This window comes from Primulina tabacum, chromosome 15, assembly GCF_025594145.1.
Source record: "Primulina tabacum isolate GXHZ01 chromosome 15, ASM2559414v2, whole genome shotgun sequence".
NCBI classification, from domain to species: Eukaryota; Viridiplantae; Streptophyta; class Magnoliopsida; order Lamiales; family Gesneriaceae; genus Primulina; species Primulina tabacum.
The window spans coordinates 6,247,033-6,272,492 of record NC_134564.1 but is presented as its reverse complement, the minus strand read 5'-3'; positions in this window follow the sequence as shown (position 1 = coordinate 6,272,492).

The window sequence follows — 25,460 nt, the reverse complement described above, 5'->3', positions numbered from 1 at the left end:
TAATAACTTATAATTGTCCAACTGGCATCAGTTGATAAGCATTTAAATAATAAATGACAAACTGAATGAACAACAATTGACAAAGCAGCAATAAAACTGATATAATTAAGATAAATCAATTAAACCAATTATATTGCGAAAGTGAGAAAACTTAGTCTCTAGCAATGGTTTGGTGAAGATGTCAGCAGCTTGTTGTTCAGTTGACACATATTTCAGTCTGATAGCTTTCTTCAGAGCATGATCTCTGATGAAGTGATGCCTGACATCAATGTGCTTGGTCCTTGAGTGAAGAACTGGTGGATTTTAAATTATTGGAATCGTGCTTGTATTATCACAAAATGTGGGAGATTCTTTAGCATCAACTCCATAAACTTTCAGTTGTTGCTGAATCCAGAGCAGTTGGGCACAGCAGCTTCCAGAAGCCTGGTATTCTGCTTCAGTTGTGGAAGTAGCTATGGATGTTTGCTTCTTGCTGAACCATGAGATCAGTCTGTCTCCTAGAAACTGACAAGATCCACTGGTGCTTTTACGATTTAGTTTACATCCTGCATAATCTGCATCTGAATATCCAACTAAATTGAAAGAAGAGTTTTTAGCGTACCATAATCTCTCATTTTGAGTGCCTTTTAGATATTTTAAAATTCGTTTGGCAACTATAAAATGCGATTTCTTAGGATTTGCTTGAAATCTAGCACACATGCAAACAACAAATACAATATCAGGATGACTAGCAGTTAGGTACAATAATGAACCTATTAAAACTCTGTAGTGTGTCGTCTCAAATGATATTCCCCTTGATCATTGTCCAGTTTTACTGATGAACTCATTGGAGTACTTGCAGCTGAACATGTTTCCATGCCAAATTTCTTGAGCAATTCTTTCGTGTATTTGGTCTGACTGATAAAAATACCAGTGTCCAGTTGCTTCACTTCTAGTCTGAGAAACAATGTCAGTTCACCCATCATACTCATCTCAAATTTGTCCTGCATTAACTTGGCAAATTTCTCACATAATTTGGGGTTAGTTGACCCAAATATAATATCATCAACATATATTTGCACAAGTAAAATTTGATCATTCTTAGAAAATTTGAACAAGGTCTTGTCAACTGATCCAACAGTGAAATCATGATCAGTTAAGAATTTTGAAAGTGTCTCGTACCAAGCTATTGGAGCTTGTTCAAGACCATATAAAGCTTTGTTCAAATGATAGACATGATCAGGAAAAGAGTGATTGATAAAACCTGATGGTTGTTCAACATAAACTTCTTCCTGCAACTGACCATTCAGAAATGCAATTTTGACATCCATTTGGTAGACTTTAAAGTTCTTGAATGATGCATAGACAAGGAACATTCTGATTGCTTCCAGTCTTGCAACTGGTGCATACGTTTTATCATAGTCAATTCCTTCTTCCTGCCTATATCCTTGTGCTACAAGTCTTGCTTTGTTGCGTGCAACTGAACCATCTTCGTTCAGTTTATTTCTAAATACCCATTTTGTACCTATAATTGTTTTACAAACTGGTCTTGGAACTAAGTTCCAAACATTGTTATGGGTTAACTGATTTAGCTTCTCTTGCATTGTATTTATCCAGTTAGGATCAGCAAGAGCTTCGTCAGTTTTTTTTGTTCCAGTTGTGTGACAAAAGCAGAATGAATGAACAAATTATGCATTTGATTTCTTGTTCTTACCGAGTCAGATGGATTACCTATCACCAATTCTGGAGGATGTGATTTCTTCCATCTGAGCTCAGTATTTTTTGCTTCCATATCAGCAACTGCTTCTGTTGGCAACTGAATGTTTTCAGTTTCAGTTAGAGCTCTATCAGTTGGTAACTGAATATCATCTGTTTGCTCTACCAACTGATTATCAGGAGCAGGTTCCTGTTCAACTGATTGATCTAGTATTTCTAGTTCAGGTGTTTGAAAGATATTTCTATTGATATGATTTTTTTCTTCATTATCATCCTCCAAACTGATCTTTGTAAAACAATCAACTAGCTCAACCGGATCAGTTGGCTTATCAGTTAGCACAGTTTCATAAAAAACAACATGAATAGATTATTCAACATTTAAAGAGCTTTTATTAAAAACTCTATATGCTTTGCTAACTGAAGAATATACAAGAAATATTCCCTCTGCAGATTTAACACCAAAGCTTTTAAATGATTTTACCATTATCAAGAATAAAACATTTGCAGCCAAATATTTTGAAATAAGAGACCACACTTTTTCTTCCATTCCACATCTCATATGGTGTTTTCACATGATTCTTATTAATCATTGATCTGTTTTGAGTGTAACATGCAGTGTTTACTGCTTCAGCCCAAAACCTTTGAGAAATACCAGAATCAGCAGGTATTGTTCTGACAGCTTCTTTAAGGGTCCGATTTCTTCTCTCAGCTACACCATTTTGCTGAGGTGTTCTAGCTGCTGAGAGATCATGCTTGATTCCAGTATTTTCTAAAAAAGTTGAAAGATTTTGATTGATGAATTCAGTCCCTCTGTCAGACCTTATTCGATCAATCCCAACTGATTTTTCATTTAATAGTCTTTTGAAGAGCTTAATCAGTTGTGCAGCAATTTGGTCTTTGGATTTGAGAAAAATAACCCAAGTAAATCTTGAAAAATCGTCCACAACTACTAAGGTGTATTTCATTCCCCCTAAACTCATGACTGATATTGGACCAAAAAGATCCATATGCAACAGTTCTAAGCATCGGGAAGATGATTTACAACCTCTTTTTTTGAATGAAGATCTTACTTGTTTACCAAACTGACATGCTGAACAAACTTTATCTTTTGAAAAATCTATTTTGGGCAAAACTGTTACAAGATCATGGTTACTCAGATATGCAATAGATTTAAAGTTTAAGTTGTTCAACCTCTTATGCCACAACTATTTTTTAGAAGACTTTGAAGCAATGAAACAAACTGGTGCATAAGGTTGTTCCGTCCAACTGAATTTGTAAGTGTTTCCACAACGATTTCCTGTTAGGATGACCTCATCAGTTGAGTCTCTAACTGAACAAGTGTGTCTGTCAAACTGAACTGAGAAATTATTATCGCATAACTGAATTATGCTTATCAAGTTATACTTCAACTTCTCGACTAGCAAAACATCTTTAATTGTAAAGTTACCATGGATAAGCTTACCCTTACCCACAGTTTTACCTTTGGAGTTGTCTCCAAAACTGATGTTTTATATTTGATCAGTTGATATAGCAAATTTGCATTTCTTGTCATATGCCGCGAACAGCCACTGTCTAGATACCAAGTTGATTCTTTGTTTGTTCCTGTTACCTGCAATTACACACAGTATATAATTTTGGTACCCATATTCATTTGGGTCCTAAACTGATTAGTCCTTTAGGAACCCAGACTGGGACCAGTCTAACTGACTTCCCAGTTGCTGTGTTCCAAATGTTTTTTCTCGAATTCTTGGCAATATGTGTGTGATGTGAGTATGAAACAGTATGATTTGTATCTTTTTTCAACTGACTGTTCTTTTGATATCATTTCTGAACTGGCTTATAGTTGTAGTAATTGTAATAGCCATTCCTTTACTGATTTTTGAGACTGAATCGTTTAGGTGACCAGTTTCTTGGATCGGTTGAACTCTCAGGGCTATATACAATTCCATACCGTTTGCCTTTGTTCTTGCTTTCAGTCAATTGAACAGCTGGTTTACTTGGTTCTGAGAATTCATTTACCATAGTTGATTTTACAAAGGTAATGTACTTTCCTTTGTTTTCATTCAACCTTGGCTGTGTATCACTTGCAGAATTTTCATCATGACTGTTAAAGCCTAAACCAGTTTTATCAGAAACTGATTTTTGTGAATTCTACATTTCAGTCAATGCAACTGAAGACTTGTTCCAAGCTTGAATCAGTTCAGTATGTTTTGAAATTTTTGTTTTTAACTGATATATCAAAGCTTGATTTTCAATCATTTTAGCTTTTTGCTGTGCAATTTCCATTTTTAGACTCAACAGTTCAACTGACTCATCAGTTTCTGTTTTGTTGTCATTGGGATCAGTTTGCTCAGTTCTAACCCTCTCAAATGATCGAGCAAGTTTGTGATACTCATTTACCATGTCATGCAATGTGGTAATGAGTTCCTCACGAGTGAAATCAGTAGAGCTGAAGTCAAACACATGTTCACTTGCTGACTCCAAATCAGCATCATCTGCCATTAAGCACTTGACTTCATCTTCATCTTCACTTGAACTGATTGAGCTTTCTGGTTCTGACTCGTCACTGTCAGTTTCTGCCCACTTAGATTTTCTTTCTTCAGCCAAAATCACTTAATGTTTCTTTTTGGATGATTTCTTGTCATCCTTGGTCCTTCTTCTATCCTCATAGGGCTTCTTTCCCTTCTCAGTTGATCCTCGACTGTCCTTCTTTGGCTTAGGACAGTCTGCTATGAAATGACCAGATTTGCCACAGTTGTAGCAAGCATAGGATTCTTCTTTGGACTGATTTTTCTGATATTGTTTCTGGAAGTTTCCTTAATTCCTCTTCATAAACCTTCCAAATTTTTTGACAAACAATGACATAGCATCATTGCTCAGTTGATCAGCAGATTTGTCAACTGAACAAGTTGGTTCCAGTCTGACAGCAGCTAAAGCAGTTGTGGCAGTTGATGTAGAAGGTTCTCCTTCTCTGGTTTGTAGTTCAAACTCGTAAGCCTTTCGATAAGCAAACAAGTCATGAAGTTCGATCTTGTTAAGATCATTTGACTCTCTCGTTGCCATGGTCTTGACATCCCATTCTTTGGGAAAACCTCTGACCACCTTCAGTGCCACTTCTTTGTTCGAATACACTTTTCCAAGTACATTCAGCTCATTGATAATACCACTGATCCTCTCATCATATTCGTGCATGGATTCTCCAGCCTTCATCTTGATGTTGTCAAATTTCTGAACAGCAATTGATATCTTGTTATCTTTTGTTTGCTCGTTTCCTTCACACAGCTGGATCAGTTTCTCACATATCTCTTTGCCAGTTTTGCACATCTTGATTTTGCTGAAAGTGACTTTATCCAGCGTTTTATATAAGATATCCTTAGCCACATTATCTAAGTTGTCTTTCCTCTTATCCTCAGTTCTCCATTCCTCTATGGGATTTTCTATGCGATGAGGTGCCCCATCAGTAATGGCAACTGCTGTATTTGCTTTTATGATCTTCATGGGACCTTCAGTAATGACATACCACATGTTGTCATCTTGTGCAGCTAAATGAGCATGCATTCTGATTTTCCAGTCGTCAAAATCTTCTCTGGAAAACATCGGTATTTTATTGAATGAAGACATGTTGATCAGTTTTGTGAATAAGAGTACTTTGAGACAAGATTCAACTGCTCTGATATCACTTGTTAGGATCGGTTGATTGGTTGAGTTGTGTTTAGAAGGGGGGTTGAATAACACTCACGATTTTAGAATATTTTCGAATAAAGTGTCAGTTTTGTGACAAACTGAAACTATGAATCTTGTCAGTCAATGACAATCAGTTTAACTGATAACAGTTGCGGAAATAAACTGACTGAAAGATAGAATAAATAACTGAAGTAAGAACACACAAAGATTTAAGGATGTTCGGAGATTTTAATTACTCCTACGTCACCCCTTCTATCACAAAGATAGGATATGCACCAAAAAACTTTGATCGATACAAAACTTGTACAGACCCAATTCAGTTTGGACCTAACACTGCCAAAAATGAAACTCTTAGTTTACAAAATATCTCATAGTTCTTCGACTGAACTTAGCACAACTGATCTAGTTAAAGATCAAATAAACAAGAAAACAGTTTGTGCTTATAAGCTCGAAAAGTAGCCTCAAATGCCACAAATAAATCTGATAAGTGTGAGCTTTTTGATTCTTGAGTAAGAGCAATAATTTCAGCAAGGTAACAGCAAGCTTAAGAGAATAGATAGATCGATTGTTTCCTCAACTGCTCTTCTTACCTATTTATAGGCTTCTCTTCAATGGTAACATTAAATATAATTTGAATCTTTATACCCGTTGATTGCCACAGCAATATTCCTCTGACATTTGTACACTGTAAGCTCTGAAATGCGGTGTTCCAATATGAGTTGCAGTTTGATTTGTGCTGTTGTCTGTTGAATGTCCTTTTCGACAACTGATGACGTGTACAGCTGAGTGATCAACTGATAAGCAATCGCTGGTAAGCTTACAACTGAATATATCAACTGATCAGTTTCCAACTGATCATTCAGTTGTCTTCGTTAGATCAGTTGAGCTGGTTTCAGTTGCCTTCGATAAACTGCGCATTAATCTTCAGTTAGGCAACTGTCAGTTGATTTATGTAGTTCTGTTACTTCAAGCTACTTGATCAGTTAGTCCAATAAATTAAACACTTAGTTTGTCAAACAACCGAAATTAAGTTTCAAAGATATACTGATATGGAAACAGAATAAACATTGCCGATTATTTTAAAATATTTTGTAAGAAGTAAAAGATGGACTTTTGTTTTTACAAATTGCCTCCCACTATTTTGACATTTTCACCATCATCTGATGAAAAACGGGAAATCCAATTTTCTTAATGAGTATGCAAGGTCCAATTACGAAATTATGATCCCGAATAATATCAGTCAATCATAATTTCCAAAAGGTAGAGCCCAATTGCAACTCCTTGCAACCCTTACGTAATTTTTCCTCACGTTTGAGGAGGGTCCAATAATATGATCTCCTTTATCTCCACATGTCGAGCCTGACCCATCAATGTTGAACCTTAGTGGACGGTCGCCATGAGATCCCCCAATAATATGAGCCGAAGTCATGGGAGTTCCACGTATTTCACATCAAATATGTCAGTGGAAGTCACAGCTTTCCGACTTTCAGGCTTCCCCAATAATATGAGACAGACACTGACCGCGGGTAGCGTTCATCATGCAACCACCGTTGATGGAAGACAGGGATTATTAAACTTTCTTTTAATTATCCTTTTAATGGGCTTGATTTAAATTTTGAATCTAATCCAAAATGAGGGATTTTAATTTTAAAAATTTGTCTCATCATTAATTTTAAAACTCATGCCATGATTGTTTGTATGATTGTCGGATTCATGCAACTTTTGTCATTATATTAATAATAACGCACATACTGATTATTTATAATATATCACATACATCATAAATAATAAAGGATGATCGATAACCGGGGCTAATTGATCCGCACGAGCCACATACGGACATGTCCATAACCTAGGTAAATGCAGGGATGCAAATGCAATATTACATAAGCTTTCAATATTTTATATGTCTTCGATCTTCAAAACTCATTCCGATGATCGGGCCCACCATCTTCAAATTTTGACCTCCCACTAATTCTAATATTTACATTAAATATCCATGGCACATTGTGATATAAATTTAGGGGGTGGTAACTTACCATAAACCAGGTCCACTTTTAATTATCAAATAATAAAAATTAAAACACGTAAAATATCCTAACATACACCTAGCACATTGTTCATGGTTCTCGATCATCCTTCTATCAAATAATATCATATATTATATAAATTCCATAATTTAACATATTATCAATAAATCGTGTATCTCGTAAATTATCACTAACCTCCATAATTATCAGATTTAAAAAAAACTTTTATTTAATTTCAAATAATTAAATTTCTTGTAAAACACCTTTTACCAAAAATAATTAAAATCATATTTCAATTATTTATTCTGTAATAAAATTATTTTATCAAAATTATTGTAGGGGTAAAATCGTCTATATTTTCACAAAATATAAATTTAACCCAAAATTTTGAAAAATCAGAAAATCGCCTCTGGGCCCGAACAATTCAAGCCCACAACCCAGCGCAGCGCCAAAGACGTTTTCGGGCACCCGCCCGCGCTGCCCACTGGCTACCCGATCCGATCGGGCGGTAGCGGGCGCGCATAGTCGCACAAGCCGTGCGCGCGCGCTGCGCCCCTGCTGCGCGCACTGCGCGCATATGCCCGGAACAGTTCCGGGTAGACCCAATTTTTTTTTAAAATCTGGTTTTGAAAAATAATTTCGAGGGGCGTTTTCTTATAAATTCTTATGCGGTTAGAAATAATATACTCAAAATAATTTTATTTAAAACACACGATTGAGAATAACCGGCTCTGATACCACTGTTAGGACATCGTATTCTCGCACCCAAGACGCAACGGAAGTTTAAATATTTTGTTCTTGGACGTCATGTGTTAAAAAATCATTCATATGGCGTTTAGAATTATATCTTTGCGTTCTTAACGCTTGGACTCCAAACTATTCCGGTGTTTAAGCGGAGATAGCCCTTCTTGTAAATTCCTACGAACGGCTCTTCAAATTTGATCGTCTAATTAGGTCCACGATCAGAAACTTTGTTCATCGCTTGGATTGCACTAGAAATCACAAACGATTTGTGCGTTGAGACTACAATCTCCGAATTTCCAAAATCCGGAGACGAAGCGGCGAGACGATGTAATACACAAAAGTGGCCGAAATTTTTCCTCTCAATTTTTAAGAGATGGCGGAGAGTTCCATCCTTTTAAAAATGCTGGTTTTTGGCTAATTAATTCTTAATCAATCATTAAGCAATATTATAGATTCTTAATCCATAATTAAGCAAATCTAATTTGCTTTTATTGCCAAAATTTCTTCCAATTTTCCTTGTGAAGTGGCCGTGGGTTATTTTATGGAATTGGGAAGGATTCTGTTTTATTTTGTGCAAAAAAACATCCACCTTGCATTAAGCCCCTTATGGTGTATATACAGAGTGAGATTCCTAATCTAATTAGGAGTCCCTCTACTACAAGGATTCTAATAAATTTCATTATATTTAAACTCCCATATAATTAATATATAACGTATTTATTAACCTTTAATAATACATAATATAATAATATCATATACACATATTTTATATCACCATATAAAATATATACATGTATATGTATATTAAATTAAATAACAATTATTTAATTTATTAACTAACTCCTTAGTTAATTTAATACTAAACTCCTCTAGAATATTTATGAAAATTTGTGCATGTTAGTAGTCACCATTATTAGCACAATCATTTAATTTGTAAATTCTAAATTCACTAAAAATGATTCCAACTCATTATAACCCCGATCGACGATCCGAGAGCGTCGATGTATCAAGGATAAAAGTCTTGTTCATATAATGAAAATCGAAAAATTTCGAAGATCAAAATTTTAATTTACCAAATTTAGAACTTACCATATATGGCAGTTACCATATTTGGCAGCTGCCAGTTTTAGTGAACTCCTTAACAAAACAGACAGTTCCACTCTCATTTCTTATTTAGCAATCATGCTAATTTCCACTTCTTCCATCCTACGGAATCGGCTCATAAACTTCTTTATAAGCTTCATGTTTGATCTCCATCAAACTATAGTTGCCAAATTCCAACTCCTTGAAATTTGGCTATCTCAACGGGAACACAGAATCCGATACTTGTGTGATCCTCGATGGTTCAGGGATACAGTTAGCTGTGGGATCACATCTCCATGTGATTCAGAATAACATTTATTCTTATTCGAGTTTACCCTAGTTAACCACATTCTTTTCATCAACTCCTTGTTCAAGAATGTCAGAACTCATTTTTTATTGCACCCATCGAATCATGGTAAGAGCATCTAATAACATCGCCTCATGATGCCCTAGGTATCACTGATAGTGCCTGCAAGAACCTTTAGTCATGGTTAGCATACAGTAAGGTCCCTTCAACATATATATACCGATCGAATCTGCAACTATTGGTATATCGAGAGTTGCATATGAATTCGATAACGATGCGTTTTATCTTTGAGTACTAATAGTGACATGATATGTGCAACTAGGAAACACCTTTCCCTAAAGCACATTTCTTGCTCTGGCCAGAGACTCCTTGCACTATTAACTCATCAAATCACATAAGATATCTTCACCCGTAGGCGAACGGTGAATCCTTGACTACAATGCATTTGCTCCTACGTATTTCGAAACTACACTCAAGCTCGCCACCTGATGACCCTCGATGGAGTCTGTAAACTGATCAAAGTGCATTCTAGTACGTATAAACCCTACATTGTCCCGGGTCAAAGGACAAATGGTGTACAACCATAATTGCGGACTATTCCACTCGATAAGTGAGAACCACTTAGACAGTCCGAGGGAGGATTGTTCAGTGCATCATCATATGATCACCCATATGTGTGAATGGACATCTCTATGCCTTTACCAATGAAACATGGCGTTTATGTCACAGATGCTAGTCTCAAGTTCGAGCAACCTTTATCCTTGTTTTAGGCGGCTGAATCGACTAGCAACCTGTTTAGAATATACAGTACACTTCCCAATGAGTTTCATGATCTTACGTTGCGACGCAGACCTCATGGTACCTATTGTATATTCAAGAACTTTATCTATGCAGTTTGCATGGGTATACAGATAAAGTATAATGTCATAATCGAATAAAATCTTAAATATTATTAAAATAAAGATTGTTTTACATCATAGTCAATAAAACCGGAACCATAAGTTGGCTTGCCGTGTACCTGCTCTAACATTTTTCCCATCTAAACTATTTTTTTTGGAAATTTTTAAAAATAATATAATTGATATTGTGATTGACAAAAACCAATCCAAATCATATAGTATCATTCGATATTTATATTGGATTGATTTGATGCATCTATTAATAGTTATGAACTGACATTTACTATACATCAATTCTAAGACTAGTTCATTAACAATGATAATATAAAAAATTGTTTTATCTGATATATCAATTTTTTCTATGATACATCTGAAATATATTTCTTCATTATATGGTGAATTTTAACATTTGGATAATTAACTTATGATATTACCTTCCACTAAAATATTATAGACTCGCATAATCAACTGATATTATGTTGAAATATAGTTAGAGTTTAGAGGAGGTTGAATAAACTCTTTTAAAATTTTTCTTCAAACTTGAGCATACCTTAAATGTTTTTAGGCTGTTAAAAAATATTCTCAAATAAAATAATTTTGCGGGACCACTGAAAATTAGACAAGTTCATAAACGATCCGACTTCATTAGTGATGAACACTAGAAAGCGTTTTTGCAGTTTAATAAGAAACAGCTTGAAATATGATTTGTAAGAATTTGAAGTGTGTAATGAAATAACACAAGAATTTTATGGATGTTAGGAGATAACACTCCTACGTCACCTGTTCTTTCATTTATGAATGTTTATACTAAAAGACTTTGGTTTTATAACATCTTGTTAATAACTCATTTCAGCTAGGACTTATTACTGCCTAAGCTAAAAAATTTAGTGACCACTTTACAAATGCGGATGTTTAAGATCCTTCGATTTACCAGAAAACATTACAGAAAACCAATGATCAGTCTTGACGGCTTGATTTGTTGGTGTAGCACATATTGACATTTTATTATCTAATATACTCTGATAAGAATGTGCTAAGCGACCAACTTGAGTGCTCGAAGTTCTTAGAAAATATGCATGCTCTTTGAAATATTAATACTTATAGTTGAATAGCTCCAAAGGTTGAATTTGCTTTTCAACGATCATATGTACTATCACCTGACAGAATGGACATGTCGCTTTTAGTCGTCGTATATATCTTTAATGCTCATTTAATTTCCTTGTGATTTTGTGACTTCTGAAATATGTAACTTTCTGTCATTCGCAAATTGGTAGGATATTGTATAATCATTCTAAATAGGTCATATTTTGAACAACTTGACTTTCAGTATCTTATTTGAAATAACTAATTTATGACCAGTGGTAGTGCTGTTGAATTTTTAATGGTTTAAACGCATGTACTGTCTGTCAATTTGACAGATGATATTTTGCAGCTAGAGTTAAGACATTCTGCGGCTTGCCTTTCTGGCCAAAATGGCTTGATCTTTTGATGTTCTTGTTTGAACAGCTTGAACTTATCCATTGGTATGAAAACCTGAAAATATAATTAAAGAGGGACTGGATTTGAAACAACTTATGCTGTTATTTTGTCAATCACCAAAACTTAGTGTATGAAATTATTCTAACAATTTCTCCTATTTTCGGTGATGACAAAACTAAGTTGCAAGTCTATACAAAATGTTTATAGTCAAGAAAGATAGGTGATGAAAGAAAAAATAATGAAATCATTGAGTAAATGAAATGTCGGTTTTACAAGTGCATAAAAGTAATTCCTATTACACCTAAAAATAAAATGGAAAAACCTATCTTATGTAACTTGCACCTCCACAAGTGTCACCTCCTCTACTTTTTCTCTCATCCTCTTCTTTTCTCCTTTTATCATCTAATCTTTTTGACTCTTCATATTTGGCTCTCTCAGCTCGAATTTTCTATTCTCTAATCTTTTCGTAGTCCGCTATTTCTTCCTATTTGGAATCATCATGTTGCATATACTAAAAAGTTTCTTGCAACTGGCTGCCCAAGGTATCAAACCGCTTATCCATATGTTGTCTAACCTGAGCAACTTGAGCTTTCAACTCAGTGTCCATAAAACTTGATTTCGTGAAATCTGAGCTGAAAGTTCAATTTTCATGGTGACAACTTGATTTTTTTATTTGGATTTGATCGACCTTGGTGAATTGGAATAGGGATTCAATGGCAATTACGCTCTTTACAATTTGAGATTTGAAATTGTCAAACTGCACTTGATGAGCATAGTTTATACTTCTATGTCATTCATGGATTGAGAGATTGAGATGAGTTGAGACATGAAATGGTCAAAAGGAGTCTTTGTCGGAGAGTCTCTTTCAATTAAGAAATCATCTGGAGAAGAAGAGTGTAAGGTCTAAAATACGATAACGTAACCTAACTGCATGTGAATCTAGGGAAAATGGAAAATGACTAATTAAGGGGTTTTAATTACATGAATTAAATATGGTGTGCATGCTTATTTGTTTAAAATGCACTGTTCTACACGAATGAACAAAACTGTGTTTTATAACTTATTCGAGATGCGACCGAGGAACGTAACCGATGGCTGAAAAAGGAAAAATATTTTATTAAATAATTATTTTTAATTGTTTAATGTGTGGTGTATTTAAAATGATATTTTTGAAAATGGGGTGTTTTGAGGTAATTTATACGCCGAGTCGTATTTTTAAACGGTATTCGATTTTCGAAGAAAATATGAACTTTTTAAGAACTCGGCTGATATTTTCACGAACTTTCCTAAAAAAAATAGCTTAAATATTACTTAGTGGGCCTAATGAGCCTATTATACCATGTTAGTGGGCCTAAACTTATACTACTTGTTTTAATTAAAATAAAAGGCCCCAAACTCTTCCCAACTCGTCATAATACACGCCCCTCACCCCTAATCATACAAGGACTCTCCGTCACCATCCACCACACACACCAAATGAGAATTTAAGAAGAAAAAGCCACGTTTTGAGGGGAATTAAACATAGGGTTTCTACGTTGTCGTTCTTCGCATCGCCAGCTCATTTTCGTGCGTAATAAAAGCAAAGACACGTCTTAAATTTCTTTCAAACATCTTTCACACCATATTATGTATATTTGATTAAACTTTCATGAAAAATATGTGGCATAAGTTTTATTTTCGTTTTTATGGGCCTACATGCATGTAACTCATGTTTTGATGATATAAAACTGATGTTAATGATGCACAAAGGGGCTGCCATGGTAGGATATCTCGGAGGGATTTCTTTTACAACATATTAAGGGTCCATAGATGTCAAGACAAGGGTTGGACCGAAGGCGAGCCAAGCTTGAACAAAAATTTACATGTTGGTGCATTAGGGTTTCGGCTAGGGGAAACCAAGCGTGAGGCTCAACCAGGGCTTGACCAGGGCTCTGGCTGGACGTGGTTAGGTGTGAGGAAGAGTCCAAATATGGCTATGATTCATTCACAGTGACTGGAGAGGAGTCCATGCGCGATGGGACTCTTCCCATGCAAGCCGAGGGCAGTAGTTTTGCGTGGGATGTCATGGCTTGGGCATGGGGTCCGGGCTAGGTCTGTGGGTGTTCCAGTGAGGGTCATGAGGGCTCGGGATCAGGTGGTGGCTCGAGTGAAGGGTCCTTGGCGAGTTAGGAATCCTAGGGTGCGTAATCGACCGTGACTCATGCTGGTCTTGGGGCGTGGGCTAGGGGCGGGTTAAATGGTTTAGGGCCGGTCAGTAGGGTCCCTAGGTTGTCTATTCAGAGGTTGGCTCGAAGTGGCTGGCGGTGGTTCGAAGAAAATGCAAGATGGCTCGAGGGGGAACTAGCTAAGGTTTGGTTTTTCGAAGTAAATGGTTAAGAGGTCGAACCATGGTCCACGGGGGGTCGGTTCATGGGTCAAGAGGGTAATTTAGGTATGACAAGTTCGTGATAAAATTTTGGGATTAAAATATTAAAGATTGAATTAATCTGGGAATTAAACGCTTTACGAATTAGTAAATAAGAATTTAAATCGAAAGCATAGAATTTAAGCTAAATAAAATTTAAAAATTTAATTTAAGCTTAAATAATTATTTGGAATGGTCTAGAGTCAATAAAAGTAGGAAAAAGTCAACATCGAGAAATTCTAAGTCCAAGGGTAAAATGATCATTTTACACCTGAAAAATGTTAGACGTCCCGGTAGTACCCTGAATGCTGTAAATAATGTTAATATGTATATTTTAAATGTTTTTGAAATTATATAATGAAACGTTAATGCTAAAAGACATGTTGTATACTTGGTTTAAAAGAAAATTGATTTATATATGCTTGAATTTTTATAAGTGATGAAAATATGAAACGTTGAAGGAGGTGAAGTTATTGTGGCTAACACGATGATATGATGATATGATTGAAGGTATTGTGAGGGAAAAGGCCCCAGAGAGAGCCTGGTTACGAGAGAAGGCCCAGAGGGAGCCCGACGATCGTATTTTCATGGACATGATATGATGATATGATAAGCCAAGGCTCAGTTGACTGGTGAAAGTGTCGCTGATGTCCCCGCCGCCCAGTACTGTGGTTATACAAAGGTGGATCCATCGACCTTCAGTTGAAACGAAAGTCACAATTAACGATCCGAATTCACTAAAAGGAAACATATACATATAGATTAAAAGGAAAATGTGTATGATGAAGAGAAAAATGTTTTAGTTAATGCATGTTCATGAAAAGCTATTTTAAGTAAAAGTATTTTAACTGTTGCATGTGTATATATATGTATTAATTGTTATCATGGTTAATGTTTGGTGAGTCAATAGACTCACTAGGTGTGATTGATGCATGTGAGCATGATGTTGATGAGGGACTTGATCGTTGATCTTGCTGGACTGAAGGTGCACGCAACCCGATGACCAGCGCTAGTTTTTCCGCACTTATGTTTATGACTTACGACTTACGTTTATGACTTAAGTTTATGACTTATGCTAATGATTTACATACTTTAAGATTTTATAAATTATGACGATTTTGAGAGTCTTTGAGAGGATGTTAGGTTAAGTTATTTTTGAAATGTTAAAGTTAGGTTTGATTGATGATTTGCAATTTTATGCTTTGAATTTCTTTCTTTTGGATTTTCAAATAATAGTTCGTGAATTTATTTTTAAATGGTCCAAATGTATTTTTAAATATGTTTATCTATATAAGTATGGATTCGGCCGAATGAATAGAATAGGGAAAAAAATTCTAGTAATTTTAAAGAAAAAAGAGTATTGAACGTTTTAAGAAGGGACGAGCTTGGTGTTCCATAGTACCACTGGTTGGACTGGTAAAGATGGCACTGACAGGTTGATCCAGGACTTGTTCTGGCGGCCGATCAGCCACTTTTTCAATTTGTGCCTTCTCAATTTCTGCTCTATATATAACCAAATTTTTGCCAGACAAAATTCTAGGTGAAGCAATGGGATCTTTAATTATCTGTTTACCGGCTGGAGTGGTTGGCAGTGACTTTAGGTTCAGATCTTCATTAACGTAATTTCAACCTTTCTCAACAGTAATGTCTTCTAACATGCGACAAAGGTGTACATATTGCTTTGATCATAGTCGAAGTAGGATGGAGACTTGACCACTTTATCCACAGAGATTAGAGAAATATTTGTGAGATCTTCACATTGCATTTTTTGCATGGGATGATGGAGCTTCATCATTCAAAGATTCTGACCGATCCTCTTGACCATCGGTCTGAATTGCTGAATCATCAACTTTGGAATTCTAGGGAGTTCATCCACAATGGTTAGTATCTCGAACTTTTTCTGAAGCATCACAATCTCAGCAAAAACTTGATCTTTAGGAGCTTTGAATTGAATGTATTCGGGCGAGTTCCATGTATGACTTTCTCCTAGATCAAAGATATCTTCAACTATCGCTTCCTCAATGGCTTGAAGCTCAATCTCGAAGGATGGAAGAGGACAAAAAATTCAGTAGATAAAGCAATAGAAAAAGACAGGAAGAAGAAATAAGCTTATTTGAGGAAAAGGTGAAGAATAAGGTGGTGGGGGTGGTTCTTGGTAAGGGAGCATATAATTTAATTTATACGCTTAGGTATATTTGGATTTTTTTGTTCTATTTTTATTCTCTTGTAATAATGAAATTCATTTTCTCAATAAAATTCATTTTTTCTTTAAGCATTACAATATTTCAATAGTATAACTACTAATATGTCACTCGACCTGACCGTTTAGAGATAAACTAAATCATCTCTCGACTGAATAGAGCTAAAGATATTTTGTGAAAGTCAACTGATAAGTAGACAACTTAAAATAGAAAGATTGCATAAATCCTATAATAAAGTATTTCCCATGGTACTTTGCCTGACAATTTTCGTATATAGTGGGCTTTAAAAGCACAAAACATGAAAGACGTTAAAAAAATTTAATGAAGCTGCAACTTGTGATAATGATGTGTCCATATTGTTGGGCTACAATATAAATAGCCGTTGAATGGGAAAAAGGACTAAGTTACTATATATAGAGAAGACAAGCAATAATTAGACACAATGAGAAAAAGAGATACACTTGAAGCTTAAAAAAGGTTTGCATACTGTAAAGTACCGTACTTTTCATACTAAAAATTTGCGAAAAAATTTAAAATTTTCTTAAACATAAAATAACCTTCGAAGTCTGCCATAAAATATCCTAACCAAGTCCCCCATAAGGCATGGTTGTTCAAAATACTACAATAAAATTCGCTCACAAAAGGTTTGCTCAAAGTGTTTCCCTCAAACATGAAATCAGAGTAAATGAACATTTGCATAAAAACATAAACATTGCGGTCCTCGGGTTAGCCTCCCGCTCAGTCCAAGCATGCCCCTTGGTCGCCACCTCCTGTCTCCTCATCAACATACTCACCTGCATCGATCAAGTCTAGTGAGTTTAAAGACTCAACACGTATAAAGTGGGAAATAGGGAGTACTACATAATAAAACCGCATGCAACTTTAAAATAGAACATACATACTTGAACTTGAATTTGCGTACTAAAACTTGAACATACATACGTAACATAGACGTGCCATAACGTGAAAACTTGTCATAAAGATACTGCATACTAGAACATACATAACTTCATCATTTGCGTAGAGGCATGTTTCAAAGCAAGTGACCCATAACATAATAAATGCCTGATCAGACAAACCACAGTACTGGGCTGACAGGGACGTATCCACTGCCACATACATGAGATCCCCGTTCATAATTTAACGGGCTGGTTGGTCCCCGTTCATAATTTAACGCTTTCCAACCTCTATCTAACCTGTTCATAATTTAACGGGCGGATTGGTCCCCGTTCATAATTTAACACTTTCCAATCCTAAACATAATTTGGTCACAAGACATTTAGCATACCTCAAAAACTTAAAATATTTACTTGCACGTCACACATACTTACTTGGCGTTGTGGGGTTCGTTGGTCTCCGACTGGGGCCGTCGCTGCACATAATGACATGAAATTTCATACCTAACTTGCATAACTTAGACTTCGAAATCATGCTTACTCACATGCTCATTCTATCCCTTAGGACGTTTTAGATTTTCCCATGACTCGACCTTGTAAAACATCGTTTTAAACCTTAGCATAAAACCTCGAATCGAACCTTAAGTGATAAAAGAATTTAACCCAAAACTGAAGATACACGGACCCCGTGCCCAGGTCCGGCCCCGGGTCCGTGTAGGTTCGCTAAGTTATGTGCGTGAAGAAGAAGAAGGCACGGACCCCGTCTCTAGGTCCGAGTAAGGGTCCGTGTAGGTGCGGAAAAATGACACTCCTGAAGGAACAAAGGCACAGACCCCGTGGAGAGGTCCGGGTAAACATCCGTGTAGGCACTGCAAACATACATCGAGTGAAACACAAAGGCACGGACCCTGTGCCCTCATCCGTGTAGGGGTCCGTGCTGACTCGCAAAAAAAACGACACTGAAGGAATAACAAAGGCACGGACCCCGTGTCAGGGTCCGTGTACGGGTCCGGCTAGACACTGAACGACGAAACCTGCGTGCAAAACTTAGTGTGATGTTTCCTTCTCCCCAACCAAACCAAATGACCATGGATCGATACCCCGAGACACATCCTTGTACGCTACGGCATTGTACCAACCCAAGTAAGCCATTAAAATTGTTCCCAGGAGCAACAATCAACAACAACAACGACACGACCTGAAATTCGTCACCATTATTCTCCCTACGACTTTTGATTCAACCTGGTGCCTAACGACACGAACGGTGATCCAAATACAAACCCAACATCATAAAAATCATACCTAGACACAGCAATGATTGCTCGTTGATCCCCAACGAAGCCTGAAACATAAAACTTCAAGAAACGCATCAATAACAAAATTTTTTGGAATTCACAGTTTGAGCAGTCTCACGAAAAATACCATAACTCACTCAATTTTCACCCAAAAATCTCGAATTTTATATCAAATCGAAGGCATCAAAAAGTTCTACAATTTTCTAGTTGAAAGTTTTCTCAAAATCTCGACTTAAAATTCGCAGTTTCAACCAGAACAGTAAAACGTAATTTTTGATTCCTAAAATGGTTTTAAAAGTGATCCCAACACAATTGCTCAAACTTCTACACGTCGCACACATGGTTTTACGCATAAATAACAATGCACGCGTAATATAACATGATCGATGCATCAAGAACAGAATATACGTGCCTTTTGATATATAAAAATACCGAACGACGTCACCAAAGCGAAGATAGAAGCGAGGTTGATCCGGGACGATTGTGCAACGATTTTCTTGCCACAAAATACAAGAAACTCGCTGGAAAATTATTTGAGAAGGGGGCGGCAGCTTTCTCCTCCAAGAACCCTAGTTTTCTTTCTTTTTAAAAAATCTGAAAAATAAAAGTGTGTGTGTGTTGTGTGTTTTACGTGCAGTGTGTGTGTTTGGCTAGATTAGGGGATTAAAATTTGGCTTAATTAAATAATTAACATACTGATAAAATGCTAGTTAAAATGTTACTCAATTAACAAATTAAATAGAATACTATATCTACACCCTTTTTAAATATAATTCCCCTAATTGGAATAAAACACACTAAATTTTAAACAAACTCTTAATTTAAAATAACACACACCAAAAAGCTAATTTTAAAAGTTTTAAACTCTTAAACCACTACATACGTAAATTAGGCTTTAAAATGCTAAGCTAAATAACTTTATTTAAAATGCCCATCCATAACTTAAAATAAAATACCACATTTTTAAATTGCCAGAAATCGTCACCTGGTCTTTTCCTCAATCCCGCTTCGAATGAACGCCTGAAACATGAAACTCGAAAAATATTTTAACGTGCATCTCATAAACATTAATAATTTAAAATAATGCATTCAATTAAATCATGCATGGCTTAAAACTCATTTTAAAATTAATTAAATGATTTACTAATTAAATAAATGTATGGGTTATACGTGTACTGAATTTGGGCACTACAGTTCCTCCCCACTTATAAAAATTTCCTCCTCGAAATTAAGTCTTACCGAACAACTCCGGGTAGCGAAGTCTCATATCTGCTTCTGATTCCCAAGTGGCCTCTTCCACCGATTGATTTAGCCACCGGACTTTGACTAGCTTATTCACTTTATTCCGGAGCCTACGCTCTTGCATGTCTAGGATTTGGACTGGTTTTTCCTCGTAAGACAAGTCTGGAGTCAACTGCAACGGCACATAACTCAGAATGTGCGAAGGATTAGCCAGATATTTCCTCAGCATCGAGACATGGAACACATTGTGCACCCCGGTCAGATTCGGCGGAAGGGCAACACGATAGGCTAATGTCCCAACTCTGTCCAAAATTTCGAACGGTCCAATAAATCTCGGACTCAGCTTGCCTCTCTTCCCAAATCTCATCACCCCCTTCATAGGTGCTATCTTGACGAAAACGTGATCACTAACGGCAAATTCGAGATCTCTCCTCCTCTTATCAGCATAACTCTTCTGACGGCTTTGGGCAGTCTTCATTCTGTCACGAATCTTGACCACCACGTCTGCAGTCTGCTGTACTATCTCTGGACCAAGTTCTGCTCTCTCACCAACTTCATCCCAATGAACTGGTGATCTGCACTTCCTCCCATACAACGCCTCATAGGGAGCCATACCAATTGATGATTGGAAGCTGTTGTTGTATGTGAACTCCACTAGAGGTAGTCTAGACTCCCATGTTCCTTGAAAATCAATCATGCAGGCTCTCAGCAAATCATCTAAAATCTGAATCACTCGCTCAGACTGACCATCTGTCTGCGGGTGAAAAGCTGTACTGAAAAGCAACTTCGTTCCCATGGCTGCATGTAAGCTCTTCCAGAAGGACGATGTGAATCTCAGGTCCCTGTCGGACACAATTGAAACTGGGAATCCATGTAGACGGACTATCTCTCTAATATAAAGCTCCGCATACTGCGTCATGGGGAAAGTCGTCTTCACTGGTAGAAAGTGCGCTGACTTAGTGAGTCGGTCCACTATAACCCAAATAGAATTCGATCCTCTGACTGACCTCGGCAACCCAACCACAAAATCCATAGTAATGTTCTCCCATTTCCACTCTAGGATAGGAAGTGGCTTAAGCATTCCTGCTGGCCTCTGATGCTCTGCCTTCACCTGCTGACAAGTGAGGCATTCTGACACAAATCGGCGGATGTCCCTCTTCATCCCTGGCCACCAATACAAAATCTGGAGGTCCTTATACATCTTGGTACCTCCCGAATGGATAGAATACGGAGATGCGTGTGCCTCTGTCAAAATATCCTGTCTGATCGATTCACCACTAGGCACCCACATTCTACCTCTGTATCTCACAATGCCGTCTGTCACTGTGTAAAGAACACTGCCCTTGGCTTCATCTTTCAGTCTCCATTTCTGTAGCTGCTCATCTGAAGACTGTCCTGCTCGGATACAGTCTAGCAAATCAGATTTGATTGTCAGATTAGACATCCTAGGGGCTCTGCCCTCACAATAAATCTCTAGACAAAACTTCTGAATCTCAGACTGAAGAGGTCTCTGCACTGACAACTGAGCTACAACTGCCACTTTCCTGCTCAATGCGTCTGCGACAACATTAGCCTTTCCCGGATGGTAGCTAATTTCGCAGTCGTAATCTTTCACAAGTTCCAACCACCGTCTCTGTCTCATATTCAACTCTTTCTACGTGAAGAAATATTTGAGACTCTTATGATCGGTGAAATTCTGGCATTTCTCGCCGTATAGGTAGTGTCTCCAAATTTTCAGTGCGAAGACAACGGCGGCTAACTCCAGGTCGTGAGTCGGGTAATTCTTCTCGTGCACCTTCAACTGCCTGAAAGCATAAGCTATGACCCGACCCTGCTGCATCAATACTGCGCCTAACCCGAGCTTAGATGCATCGGTATATAATACGAAATCTCCCTGCCCTGACGGCATGGCTAGCACCGGCGCAGAAATAAGAGCTTGCTTCAACGTATCAAAGCTCTTCTGACACTCATCACACCACACGAATTTAGCATTCTTCTTGGTCAGGGAAGTGAGTGGCACTGCTATGGATGAAAATCCCCGAATGAACTTACGGTAGTAACCGGCTAAACCCAGAAAACTGCGGATTTCTAATGCGTTCTTTGGCTCAACCCATTCTTTGACAGCTGCTACTTTCGCTGGATCCACCTCGATTCCATTGCTAGATACTATATGCCCCAAAAATGCAACTTTCTGCAGCCAAAACTTGCACTTACTAAACTTTGCAAACAACTTACGGCTCTGCAAGGTCTGTAAAACTGTCCTCAAGTGCTGGCTGTGCTCCTCATGGCTCTTCGAGTATATAAGAATATCGTCAATGAATACTATGACGAACTGGTCGAGGAACGGCTGAAATACTCGGTTCATGAGGTCCATGAAAACAGCTGGAGCATTTGTCAATCCAAACGGCATCACAAAAAATTCGTAATGCCCGTATCTGGTCCTGAAAGCTGTCTTGTGAACATCTGCATCCTTCACTTTCAGCTGATGATACCCTGATCGAAGATCTATCTTAGAGAACACGGTAGCTCCCTGTAACTGATCAAACAAGTCTTCGATTCTAGGCAGCGGGTACTTATTCTTGATCGTTACCTTGTTCAGCTCACAGTAATCGATGCACAGTCTCATGCTTCCGTCTTTCTTTTTCACAAAGAGCACTGGTGCGCCCCACGGTGAGAAACTCGGGCAGATAAACTCCTTGTCTAAGAGCTCCTGAATTTGCTGCTTAAGTTCTAACATCTCTGCTGGAGCTAATCTGTACGGTGCCTTAGAGATTGGCACTGTGCCTGGCATGAGATCGATTGCAAACTCCACCTCTCTATCTGGTGGAAGGCCTGCGACGTCGTCTGGAAAGACGTCTGGGAAATCCCTGACTACTGGCACCCCTGAAATAGAAGGAGTGGGCACGTCCGGTGCTGAGATAATGCTGGCCAAGAAGGCCTGACACCCCTTCGAAATGAGTCTCCGTGTCTGCATGCAAGAGATCATACGCGGGAAACTCCTCCACCTGGCTGGCTCAAAAAGAAACTGCTCCATGCCCAATGGTCTGACTAACACTGACCTCTTCTGAAAGTCGATAAGAACTCTGTTCTTAGTCAGCCAGTCCATCCCCAATATGATGTCGAATTCTGGCATCGGCAATAGGATTAAATCGGCATATACTAGGTGGCCATGTAGTTCTAGATCGATGTCTCTGACCACACCGGTAGCTAACAGCTCTTCCCCTGATGGGACTGTCACTGAAAAGTTCACGTCTAGGCCAATGGACTTGAGGTCCAAATGATTAGCAAAAATCTCCGATATGAAGGAGTGAGTGGCCCCTGAGTCTATCAGTGCAGTTGTGGATAATCTCTTAACAAAAATGTTTCCTGAGATACGTTAGCACCATACAAAACTTATATCCCCAACATACAAACAATAACATAAAGCATAATAGAACTCCATTTCCTATGTCACACAAAATATTACTGGCACGCTAATAATCCCAAGCAAATTTCCACATGCATGGCAAAATAATACTGAGATTAGGTAGAAAAGGTTACCGGTCAGTAGTGTAGTGTCTGGGTTCGCCTCCTGAGCATGCATGGTGAAAACTCTCCCTTGAGTCGGTTGCTTCCACTGCGGGCACTCCTTCAGCATGTGGTCGCTAGCTCCACACTTGAAGCACTTGCCTGATCCATATAAGCAATGCCCCGGGTGCTGGCGGTTGCATTTAGGACACACTGGGTAAGCAACGGGCTTCTGAGGCGTCCCCTGCTGTTGAATTGGACCCTTGCCCTTTGGTGGTCCATGATACGGCTTCTTCCCTGGCGGCCCCTGATACGGTTGCTTGAACTGGAGCCTCTGATACTGCTGCTGCTGGTGCTGCGGTTCTTGATAGGGCCTCTTGCCCTGCCTGTCAGCCTCAATGTCTCTCTGGTCCTGCTCTGCCGCTAAAGCTCTAGATACTGCGACGGCATACGAAGTAGGGCCAGCTACCCTCACATCACGGCGCAAGATCGGCCGCAGACCATCCATGAAATGCCTCAACTTTGCTTGGGCATCATTCACAATGAAGGGTACGAAGTAACATCCCCTCTCAAACCTCCTAACAAACTCTGCAACACTGCTATCTCCTTGTCGCAGCGTCATAAATTCCCTAGTCAGCCGGGATTGTACTTCCTCAGTGAAGTACTTGGCGAAGAACACTTCTTTGAATCCGTTCCACGACAGAGTCCGCAAGTTTACTGCCACTGATGCACTCTCCCACCATAATCTAGCATCCCCTGACAGCAAAAATGTAGCACATCTGACACTGTCAGCGTCAGTCAGCTCCATAAAGTCGAATATTACCTCGATGGACTTGATCCATCCCTCAGCTACCATCGGGTCAGTAGTACCCGAAAACTCCTTCGGACTCATCCTCCTGAACCTCTCATATACTACCTCTGGTCTAGGCCTCTCCTCGGGGCCTACAGCAGCCTGGTTCCTCGCAAACTGTGCGAAGAATTGCGTCATACCAGCAAGCATCTGCGCCTGCATATCTGGAGGTGGTGGTGGAGGATTGGCTCTTCCCTCATCTCGAGGCTCTCTGTCCTCCTCCCTAGCTTCCTGGTTAATCATACGTCTAGGAGGCATACTGTTCCAATGAATTACCCAACACGTAAACCCAACATGCATGAATATGATATAAATGACATACGATGCACGAAATTTGAACTTAAACATGAACATGCAAAAATGATGGCTCAATGCATACTACGTAGCATAAATTTTTGAAACTTTAAAACTTACAGACTTGAGGTGTGACCTCGTGAGCTTCTTGTGGCTGGCGGTAGGCGTAACCCTTTACAAGAACACCGCTCTAATACCAACTGTAAAGTACCGTACTTTTCATACTCAAAATTTTCGGAAAAATTTAAAATTTTCTTAAACATAAAAAAACCTTCGAAGTCTGCCATAAAATATCACAACCAAGTCCCCCATAAGACATGGTTGTTCAAAATACTACAATAAAATTCGCTCACAAAAGGTTTGCTCAAAGTGTTTCCCTCAAACATGAAATCAGAGTAAATGAACATTTGCATAAAAACATAAATATTGCGGTCCTCGGGTTAGCCTCCCGCTCAGTCCAAGCCTGCCCCTTGGTCGCCACCTCCTGTCTCCTCATCAACATACTCACCTGCATCGATCAAGTCTAGTGAGTCTAAAGACTCAACACGTATAAACTGGGAAATAGCGAGTACTACATAATAAACCGCATGCAACTTTAAAATAGAACATACATACTTGAACTTGAATTTGCGTACTAAAACTTGAACATACATACGTAACATAGACGAGCCATAACGTGAAAACTTGTCATAAAGATACTGCATACTAGAACATACATAACTTCATCATTTGCGTCGTGGCATGTTTCAAAGCAAGTGACCCATAACATAATAAATGCCTTATCAGACAAACCACAGTACTGGGCTGACAGGGACGTATCCACTTCCACATACATGAGATCCCCGTTCAT